The sequence below is a fragment of the Melozone crissalis genome, unplaced genomic scaffold, assembly GCF_028551555.1.
Source record: "Melozone crissalis strain CALT ecotype California unplaced genomic scaffold, PUWL_Pcris_2 ptg000081l_1, whole genome shotgun sequence".
NCBI classification, from domain to species: Eukaryota; Metazoa; Chordata; class Aves; order Passeriformes; family Passerellidae; genus Melozone; species Melozone crissalis.
Window position 1 is genome coordinate 13,080,331 of NW_026535858.1, and position 10,816 is coordinate 13,091,146.

Consider the following 10,816-nt stretch of genomic DNA (forward strand, 5'->3'; position numbering starts at 1 on the left):
CAAGTAAAATGACCCACACAAATAAATAAACAAAAAACCCCCCTCACACTAATGCAAACCCATCAATAAAAAGCACCCATCTGCCTGACCAGGAGCATTAAAAGGATGACACCAAACCACTTTGCCCCCCACTAATTCAGCCTTTCACCCCATTACCTCCCTTGTCTGGGGCTGCCCATGCCCTGCACACCCCCAGCCCTGCTGGATGTCAGCTGAGACCCTCCCCCAGCCCTGAGAAAGGCCTGTATTTGATTATAACACTGTATGATGTCTGTATCCAAGACAACTAAAGGCATTACAGTCTTCTGAGGATAAAACCACCTCTCAGGCACAGATTTCAGCAAGCTGGGACCCAGTGTCTGTGGAAGAGATGAACCCCTGGGTGACAAAGGACACATAGAGATGCTCCCAGGGGCAGCACCTGCAGCAGGCAGGGCACTCCCTGCTCCTCCTGGCCTGCAAAGCTGAGGAAAATTAAAAACAATGGGTTTAAAAAAAATATTAAAAAGGGCACTTATCACCTTCTCAAATCCAGCCTGAAAATAAAGCCCATCAACCAAAGAACTGGACAAGCCAGAAGCTCAGGGGCTTCATTTGAACCTTGGCATTGGTGGGCTCAAAGAGGAAGAGAGGTTTTCCAGGGATTTGCAGAAATATTTCCAAGACTCCCATGTCAGTGTTCTCCCACACCCTGTGATATAATTAAAGGCAGGGTGGGGAAAAAAAGTAACAAAAACCAATTCAAAGGTTCAATATTAAGAAAAATTAAGAAATACTGCAACAGGCAAGGGATTAAACAAACCCTTATCATAGCCCAGGAAAGGACAGGGAGCAAGAGGAAGATTTCATCTAACTTTTTTCATAAAAGCTTGCATTTTTAAAATTAAATACACACATATGCACACACATAAGTGGTTTGTGTTTGAAACAAATACCTGAAAGGAAGATGGTATGTGAGCTCAGACATGCCCTGATCCCAATCCAGACCGTGTACATGACCCAGAGTCTCTGGGACATTTATTCCACTTTGCAAATGTGAAGCTTTTCCAAAGGCTGCAGTCACTGTTGGACCTGGCTCCCCGTGCCTCAGATTTAAAATATGCACATAATAACAGCATAACAGAGAAACTGGGACATGAAAATAATATTAAAAAATAAGAAACCCAAACAAGCAGTGAAATTTAACCATTAAGAAAAACCTTTGGTAAGACACAAATAGGGGTGAGGAGGGAAATAAGTGCTTTCAAGAAAAATGCTTTACAGCCAATGGCTTTTCAAGAGATGCTTATGGGTCATTCTCCTCAAATTCAATACTGCGCTTGCTAAGTGGACTAAAATGCAAAAAAAATAAAATGTAAACCACTGACATGTTCACAAGTGAGCCATTTGAGCAAATGACTTGCGGAATAATTCTGATGCTAATTCCCTTTTCAGGGTAACCTTTCTGTGTGTTTCCCTACCATCCTCTTGAAACAGAAGTGAACACAGCTACATTTCAGCTGGTGTCAGTACCAATGTACCAATGCTAGAAAACATGAAGCTATCTTTTCCACACAGCTTTTCTGCCTTTAAAGTACCAAAACTCCCAATTTCCAGTGGAAAACCAACAACCTGAAGCTTCACCCCAAGTGACCCTTCTGCAAGATTTAACTGGAAAGCCCCACTGGAGCTGTATCACAAAACCACATAATCAGGACAACTTGGTGACTGCAAAGCTGTCCCCACTTGCCACTTCCCAGCTCCTGCTCACAAAGTGCAAGATTTCCTCCAGAGCCCAGGGAAGGCAATGCTCCTCACTGTGCTGACCTCCCTGGCCAACCTGCTTTTAGTTTTATTCCACCAGTGTGGAATTTGGCTTCCTGTTTAAACAAAGAAGAAAGCAAACAAAAAACCCTCCTACTTTTGACTACTCAACATCCCTAAACCAAACCAGATTGGCTGATAACTGGTGTGGGGATGATCCCCACTCACCAGGGGACAAGGGATGATGAGTGGATGCTGCTTAGCAGGAAGCTTCCCAATTCCCACTCCTTCAGCTCTACTTCATGAAACTTCTCCAGGTGCTGAGCTCTCTTCATACCCAGTACTCAGCTTTTAGGCAACCACGTACTTGCCCCAAATCTTAGCACAACAAAACCCAGTGACACTGCTGAAAAGAAAGCAAGGCACCACACTTAAACTGGGAAACTAAAAGTAGTGACAAACTGCAAGATGGGAGTGCACTGAAAATAACCTGAGAGAAGACACCAAGACTGAGTGTGCAGAAGAGTAGGGGTGGGTGATGATGCCTGCAGTAGTCAATTTAATGGAGTCCCTAACATTCTCCAACCCTTGAGGAAAAAGAAGGGAGCACTAAGTCTAGTCTGAACATTTCAAGAAAACATTTTGAACGCACTCAGCAAAAAGAACAAAAAAGTCAAAATTCACATCACTGACTTTCAGTATAAGTATTCCTATTTGCACAAATTACAGGCTTATCTTAAAATGGTCCTGGTGCCCCTGAGCAACCACTCAATGAAATGGGTGGGTATTCCTGCCCCAAACACAGCTGCCATGTTTCCCAGCTGCTGATCATACAGACCAGCACTGAGCACTCAACAGCACCCTCCCAGCCTGGAGTGACCAACCCTTGTGCTCCCACAGCCATAATGTTTTACAGGGAGCAGGCAGAGCACCAGGGGTCATAAAGATGCTGGCTGGCATCAGGCAGTACTTCTTTCATTCCATGTCATTTATTACCCAAGCATTGTGAGCTGTCTCTTCTTGCTGACCTAAATTGTATTTTGGAACCACCACGGAACATCACTGTGTGCCTTTACCCAATGTGGTGAGAATGAGATGGAGAGCTCATGGAACTGGTGCCCTTACCCAGCACAGTGAGATGGAGAGCTCATGGAACTGGTGCCTTTAGCCAGCATGGTGAGGATGAGATGGAGAGCTCATGGAACTGGTGCCTTTACCCATGTGGTGAGGATGAGATGGAGAGCTCACCATCACCCAGCACCATCCCCAAATCAGCAGGTGCAATGTGCCAGGGAACAAACACACACCTATCACACATAAAGACTGAGCCAGGAAAAAAGTGAAGCAGCATCCCAGAGGTCTCTTGTGTCCTCTTTGGCAGACACTGGATCTGGAAAGAGCCCAGATGCAGGCACAGGGAGCCTCCCCATGTGGACAGGGTTTGCAAGCAGGCACTTGTTGAGAGCAGAGCTGGGCTCCACCATGAGTCACCCCGAGCTGCAGGAAGTTGCCCAACACCGTTTCAGTGGTGGAATGGCAGCACACGCACACCGGGATGGGGCACTCACTGCCTCCATCCACTTCCCTCAGGAAAAGTTACCATCAGTGCAGTGACACCCTTACACAAAATGCACTCATTTACCAGGAGGGGAGGAATGGCAAATGCACAAGGAGCCAAAGGGAATAACCCAGAAGTTGCTAAAAGGTCGTGAGCATTCATAGAGACTGCTGACAGCCATTTACTAATGGGAACTAGAGGCTGCTTTCCATCCATTTCCATCCATCCATTTCCATCCCAGGTTGTTTTGCACCACAGCAGTGCAGTAAGACTATCCCAGAGCAGGGAACAGCATCAAGAGGTGCATGGCAGCAGTGGCTGTGGGCACACTATCCCTCCTCCCAAAGCCCATCCTTTCTGCCACCTCGCTGGCTATAATCCCTCTGTGCAGCTCTTTCTGATAAGGTATCACAAACCTGCACATGGAAAAAGCCTTCTGAGAGCCTGGGGTACTTCCTCGTAAATACCAGCTCCTTTTAACCCCAACAACGAGTAGGCAGGGTGGAATTGACAGAGCAGGAAGGTGGAATTATAACCCCAGTGAAACCAACATGAAAACTTGTTCTGCTGTTATGGGAACCAACAGCTCTGCATGGCTTTCTCACCAGTTTGCACCATACCCATGCAGAGCCATCTTCAGATGCCAAACTACCTCATTCACCAGGGGAGTTTGCTTTTGCTCAATGTGTCAGGTTTTCAAGTCTATTGCACTGAGTGGAACAGAGTCTGTGACTAATAAAGATGGCAAAAATCAGCCTGACATGTCCCTAAGCCTCTGTCTTGTTTCCAAGGCACTCCACTCACTTGCCAGGCAGTACTTCTCCTTCAGCAGGACCATTACACACACCTCTAGCTGCTCCATTACTTACTGGACTGGCACATCCTGACACATGCTGGCAATGCTGGTGGCCTCAATCCTGAGCTCTCTGGAGGACACTGAAAGGCTCCTCAAGCAGAAATTCTGTGGGAGCTGGAACTGTTGAGGCAGCACACTCCTTAACTGGTGCCCCTTTTAGACAAAAAATACCTTACTTCTGGGCTGAAATATCCCTGAGGAGGTCCTTCAGCACAGCAGCCCCAGCAGTCACAACTTCATCCTCTGGTCCAGACACTCCCAACAAAGACATCAACCAAGTTTTATCCCAGCAAGGTCCCTGAGAGTGCTCAGGGCCACAAGCCTGGATTGATACAGGGCCAGTGCCTCCAGCGCCCTTCAGGACCTGCAGGGCAGCATCTCCACCACAGTCTGCAAGTGTAGCAGCACAGCAGCACTGCCCAGCTCATGGGCACATCTGATAACAAACAAAAGCACAGAAAAGTCCTATACGTATTTCAGGCAACTCAAACACACGAAGCGAGAATCACCACCTCCTCTCTGTTTCTACAAAAGTTAAGTGGCACAGCTGGACACAAGTGAGCCCCCAGCAGAAACTGATCTGCTGCAGCAGCATGGCTGAGCTCAGAGATAACACACCCTGGCACACGGCTAAGTTCACCAGCTCGAGCCCTGGGCTGCACTAATTGCCACTACAGAGCTCCAGCTACCTTCTGCAGAGCTTGGGAAATGTGAGCAGGCACCTGTCAAGGGGAAAAAAAAAAAAAAAAAAAAGCAACCTTCAAACTACTTCAAGTTTCCTGACGTAAGTTTTCTTGCATAGATGTAGCATCACACCAGACTTTAAGGAGGAGAAAAAAGACCCCAATCCAAGAAACACAACTGAAGTTAAATGATTCATATGTCAATATATTACAACCCACCTATTACTAAATTTGTCTGAATGTAAGCCCACCAATAACAAGATTTGGAGAGTGTCTGTGTGCACATATACACACACATATATATGGTAAATTATATATAAAGTTATCTTGATTTCATAGATTAGGCACAAAGCTAATCAAAATGCTTTCTCAGCATTTAAGTCTACCATAATTCAGCACGTTTAACTCCACATTGAGAACACAGCATCCATCCACAGGCAGGCACCTCGGCAGGAACATGAGTTTATCTGGTCCTCTTCAAGGTTTATTTTATTTCTTTGTTCCTTTTACTCTTTGTTTGGGCCCTGTCACAATCCAAACCCTCACCAACAAAAGCCAGTTTCCGCTCGCACAGAACCTGAGCACAAGCACGCCGGTGTGTCCAAGCAGAGCAAGGCAGGAAGGCAGTGGGATGCTGCTCCGCTGCTGCCGCCACCAACTCATCTCCCAACTTCACCAAAAAACCTCGAAAAAGACGGGAAAACTCCGAAGGGCCACGTGCAGATCCCAGCCTGACCTCGAGCACTCCGCCAGCAGTTTCCTGGATTTTTACCCCAAAACGCGGGAACCCCGGAGCGCCTCTCCCACGCTGCCCCCAGCTCCGCAAGCCACGGACGCTCCGCACATCCCCGGGGGCTTCCCGCCGCTCGGGGGAACGAGGCCGAACGCGCCTTTATTTCACCGGAGGAAGCGCCTGGGTCTGACGGGGGTGACCCGGCGGCGAGGGGCACGGCGGGGCCGCGCTCCCAGGTGCCGGCCGCGCTTTCCATGCCCGCAGCTGGAAGCGCGCAAGGAGCGCGGGCTGGCCCCGCCGGGCAGCGCTGAAGGCGGGGGGGATCACCCGCGTACACCCCGCGGGAGGGAGGGCGGAAGCTCCGCGGGGCCGCGCCGGGAGGAGGAGGAGCCGCGGGTGCACGGGGACCCCCCCGTTCCCACGCACCGGCACCGGGAGCGGCTGGAGAGGGGAAGCGCCGCCTCCGCGCGTTGTCCCCACGCGGGGAATGAGGAGACACACCGGCCACACCGCCCTCCCCCGCCCCGCTTCCCCGGCACCAGCGGGACCCGCCGCCACACTCCCCGCGCTTTCCCCCTTCCCCCACGAAACCCTCGCGGAGCGTCGGGAACAAAAAAAACTCACCCCCCAAACCCAAGGGAAAGGCGAGAGCTAAACCCGAGGGAGGCGCGGGGGCAGCCCGGGCAGGCGTGGGGCCGCGGGGGCGGCGGGCGCGGGCGGCACTCACCGCGGTCATGAAGCCGCGCGGCCGGCGGCGGACACAATATGGCAGCGGGGGGATGTGTCAGGGAGCAGCTGCTCCCTGCGCAGCGGCGGCGGCGCCGCCCTCCCGCTCCCCATGGCAACCGCGAGCAAGCACGGCCTCCCGCCGCCGCCACCGCCTCCTCCTTCCCGGCCGCCTTCCCTCGCTCCCGCCCTCCCCCGCCGCCGGCACCGCCTCTGGCACCGCCGCCGGCGCTGCCGGGGCCGTGAGGGCTGGGAGCGGCTGAGGGGCTGCGCGCCCCGCCTCGGAAAAGTTCCCCTTTCCCCCCCAGAAATACCACGCTTTCTAAATTTTAAAAATTTTAAAATAGAAGTGCAGAAACCCTCCTTTTAGTTTCACTTCCCTTCTTTATTTATACATATATGTATACTTTTTTTTTTTTTTTATCCTCTTGACAAAAATGAAGCCGCCGTGTTTGCCCTGCCTTGCAGCGCGTTGCCGTCCGCTCGTGCTTTCGGCTTTCCAGGGCAAGGGCTCTGCTGTTCGCTCCCCGGGCTTGGACAGCCCTGCACGCACTTGCAGTTTTTACAGCATCATAAAGAGGAAGGACCCCGGGAAGTTCCTTGTCTTGTTTCGGAGCTGATCTTCCACTGCAAAAAAAAATTTTAAAAAGGTTTAATCACTTTCTCAAGGTTTCCTCGCCTTCTGAAGGATACAGCTGAAGCTTACCTCGTGATAATTTTATTTCTAAGGAAGGATGGGAATGAGTTTCGAGGAAATTCCTCCACTCTACCTTGGGAGGAACTACTGGTTGGGTTGTTTCTTTTTTTTATTTGAAACAGTTTCAGACAGCAACCTCTTGGGTTTTTTAAGAGTAAGGATATATCAGGCTCAGGGTTATAGCAGGTGGAATATTCTCCCAAGGGCAGAGGATCGAATCCAGTGACAGGGAGGCTCCTTCCACTGCACCGTGAAGCATGGCCATCTTCAGAAACAGAGCCCAACCACAGATTTCTGATCACAATAAATTATTCTCAGCAACTTTCATTTAGCTCCTACCTAATTTCCACTGATTGATTGCATTATGATTCTTTCATCCTTTTCTTTTTCCTTTCACAGCCTCAGAAGTTCGCCAGGGCCTTCCCACCCTCTCGGCAGACAACAGAAGTGCACTTGTATTAATTATGTATTGCTGAAAGCATCCTCCATTCCCAAATCATTAAAAATAGACCTACCACTGCTGGTACCAGCAATGCTTTGCCCGTAAGAGGCTCTTTTGCCTGAATTGCTGTCCCTCTGAAGGTGCACACCAGCGTGCCTTGTGTGCCCTGCACCCCTCAGCTGCCTTGGCAGAGGCAGGAGCAGGGCCCAGCACTGTTTGCCCGTTGGGATCAGGGTGTGCTGCTCTGACTTTTGCCCGGCTGGGCGGCAACCTGAAAGAGAAACGTTTGACTCCAGGATCCCTCCAGCTTCAATTTATTAGGTGGAAGGTCGAGTTTGGGCCAGCAAAGGTGGTGTCTGTTCTCAGCCTTTGGTTGCATTTATGTGCAATTGAAAGTGGGTCTGCTCAACCCCTTAAAAATGCAATCTGACTTCAATAGGAATGCACACTCTCTCCCCCTTTAGTGGGAAAAAACACCATAAAACCAAACAATAATTAATAAGATAAAAGCTGTAAGTGCCCTGAAGTCGACACCCCCTCAAAGAAACAAAAATGAAACTTGGCCTTTGAACTGGCATTTTATTGGAACCAACTTGGAGCACAACACTTCAAATAAAATAAAGTGTTTCTACACCTCCTGAAAAACATTATCATCTTTATCTTCCTCAGTCCTCCCTATTCCTCAGCATCCCCAAGCTAGGTCTTTTTGGCTTTAAGCCATACTATGTTTTCCCAAATCTACCAGTTTTTCATCAATGAAGACAGTAACTAAGATTTGAGGTTTTCTGGAGCACCCTCTGCATCTCCCCTTCATCTCCAGCTCCAACCACAGTCACCTTCACTCTTTGGCAGCCCACGGACTCACTGGTGGCTGCAGCAGTGCATCTGAGACAGGGAACAAAAGAAAGTCCAGCCTCTTAGAGAAGCTTAAACTCTCTGCTTCATGTCCTGCTCATCCCTGTAAGGCTCAGCAGGCAGAGCTAAGCCTCCCAGCCATGCATGGACACTTGCAGTGTTCCACCAGCCTGTCTGTGCAGGGTTAGAGGAACTGTAGCTGGCCTGGCCTAGTGGGGTGCAGAGAATTTTTGGGTCATCAGGGCTACACTCACACCTCTCCTGATGTTTGTCCCTGCCTGTACTGATTTCCTGACCGGCAACCTCAGTCAGCATCAGGATGCCTCAGTTAGTGCCCAGGCAGCAGGCAGATGATCAAGGGAACTGTGTTTGTCTCTGCTCAGTGTCTGCTCCACATTTGATCCCTGCTTCCTCTCACCACAATCCATTTTCCTGCTAAATTCTGCATGTGATTAGTGAGAGCAGGAGGGAGCAGGGGACGGAGGCCATGGGCAGAGCCAAGGCCATCGGTGTGCATTATATCACCTCCGAGAAGCTGAAAGCTGCTTTCTCCCACATTTCAGCCTGAAGGCATTAACTCATTTTTTCCTGCAGTGTCCCCTGTCCCAGAATGGCTGCTGACAGTCTGAACCCACAGGCCACCTTGGTCTCCCTCTTGTGCCAAATTAGTTTTCCACTCAGAGCTACAGAGGGAAACCTACAGGGGGACAGCCGCCATGTAAAGCAAAACTCATCCAATAAATATGACAAGGACATGGTGCTATTTTCCAGCACAGACCTTTAAAATAGGTGGGACAGACATTAGTCATGGTGCTCTGTGTGGGTCCCTGCACGGTTCCCCAGCACGTCCTGCAGCCCCCCTAAGGAGGAGGTGTGGGGAAGATGGGCTGCAGGAGCTGAGGCAGGTGCTGAGGAGGTGGCAGGAGGTGCCCTCCACCCTGCCCTTGTCACCTCCTGCTTTGAGCCAAGACAGACTCCCAGAGGCTGCTGGTGCCTCCTGGCCCAGCTCCAGGCTGTCCTCGAATGTCCTGCCCACTGAAGGACAGCCGTGCCTGCTTTGCCAAGGCAGCTGTCATCCCTGCAGCCCTCCTTCCTGCCTCCTGCCTGGGTTCTACCAGCCTCTGGCTGTCCTCTCCCCTTCCGGGCACTGCCATGGTTCTGGGTGATTTGCCATCACCACAGGTGGTTGAATGCAGGAAAAAGCTTAGAAAAACATGAAGAATTTTTGTTGTTTGGGCAGAAAGTCAGGCTTTACACCTCTCCCATGTCAGGGTCAATATCCTCTGATTTCCTCTCATTTCAATGCAAGATATGGATGGAGAAGGGGCATCCTGGGAGAAGGGTCTCTGAGCCTTCATGGAGCACAGCCGTCCAAAGCTGTCCTGTGGAGGACAAGCCCGCTGGGAGGATAACCCCTGCCTCCTGGCAGCTGCAATTTCCTTCTCCTGAGAGGAGAGGACACAGCAGGGACCCTCCAAGGGATGCATTGCTGACCTGTACCACCCAGCACCACGAAAGCACCTCCTCTCCCGAGCTGTCATCTAAAGCACAGAGCATGTTCCGTGCTCCCAGACTGCTCCCAAGAGTGTGGAGAGCAGGGAAGGGCAAGAAGGGAACTGCTGCAAAGCAGAGGGGCAGTGCTGGAGGTGCAATGCCATGGGTGTGTGCTCCAAGAGCCAGTGAGCCCCAGATATTGTGCTGGGATTTCTGCCACACGTGTGAGCAGTCAGCCAGGCTTCATGGTGTCTCAGCACTTCTCCTCATGAAAGCACAAGCCCTTTGATCCTGGTGACCTGCACCTGGTGTATCACCCTGTAAAGAGCTGGCATAAGAGTTAACAGGTTAATCCATCTGGGAGCAGCATTGTCTCTTCCATGGGAGCACACCAGCCTGCTGTTCACAGCTCTGGCGAGCTTTTCTTTCTGCTCAGGGATGCTGTGAGAGAAATGCTGGCCCAGCACTGGCTGGACACCTGCTTCTTCTAGGAATTCTTGTTGCAGGTGGCATCTCTGATTTGCATTGACAGCCCTGTTTGAAGAAATAACTTCAAAGGCACTTCCTGTGACTCCAGGTTGGTGTGTCTGCCTATTCAGCTCCCACACCATAACTCTCTGCTTGTGGTTTCCATCTGGCTCCTGCTTTGCTGTCTCCTACCACCAGCCTAGTTTAGCATTTGATCTCTTCCCTGGCCCTAGGCAAAGCCACAAGGGACATGGTGCAGTTTGTGGCTCACAGCATTTCTTCTTCCACCACCCTGCTGCCTGCCTCGTTTGCTCTCTCTCAACTCTGTGTCCTGAATGGGAGTCAGTGCTGAAATTCTTGTTCTTGTTGTACTGACAGGTCCACAGCTACTCATTTTAGGGACTGAATATGTCCTCAGATTTTTCTTCTTCCCCTTAGCAGCTCCTCCTAGGACTGAGGGTCTGTTAGCATCTGCCAAGATCCACCTTTCTATGAACATCTCACCAGTGTAAATCCAGACCTCAGACAAGCAGGTAAACTATAAAGGAAGCTGTAGGGGGA

At 50.6% G+C, this 10,816-nt stretch overlaps 1 protein-coding gene across 1 annotated transcript in view; it reads right to left on the reverse strand.

Annotated features, from left to right (window-relative positions):
* Positions 1–6,373, reverse strand: part of FOXN2 (forkhead box N2) — a 28,666-nt gene extending 22,293 nt beyond the window's left edge. Inside the window, exon 1 of the mRNA XM_054290260.1 lies at positions 6,301–6,373. The gene's annotated coding sequence lies outside the window, so the exon portion shown is untranslated. The remainder of the gene's footprint in view (positions 1–6,300) is intronic.
* Positions 6,374–10,816: the final 4,443 nt, after the last annotated feature.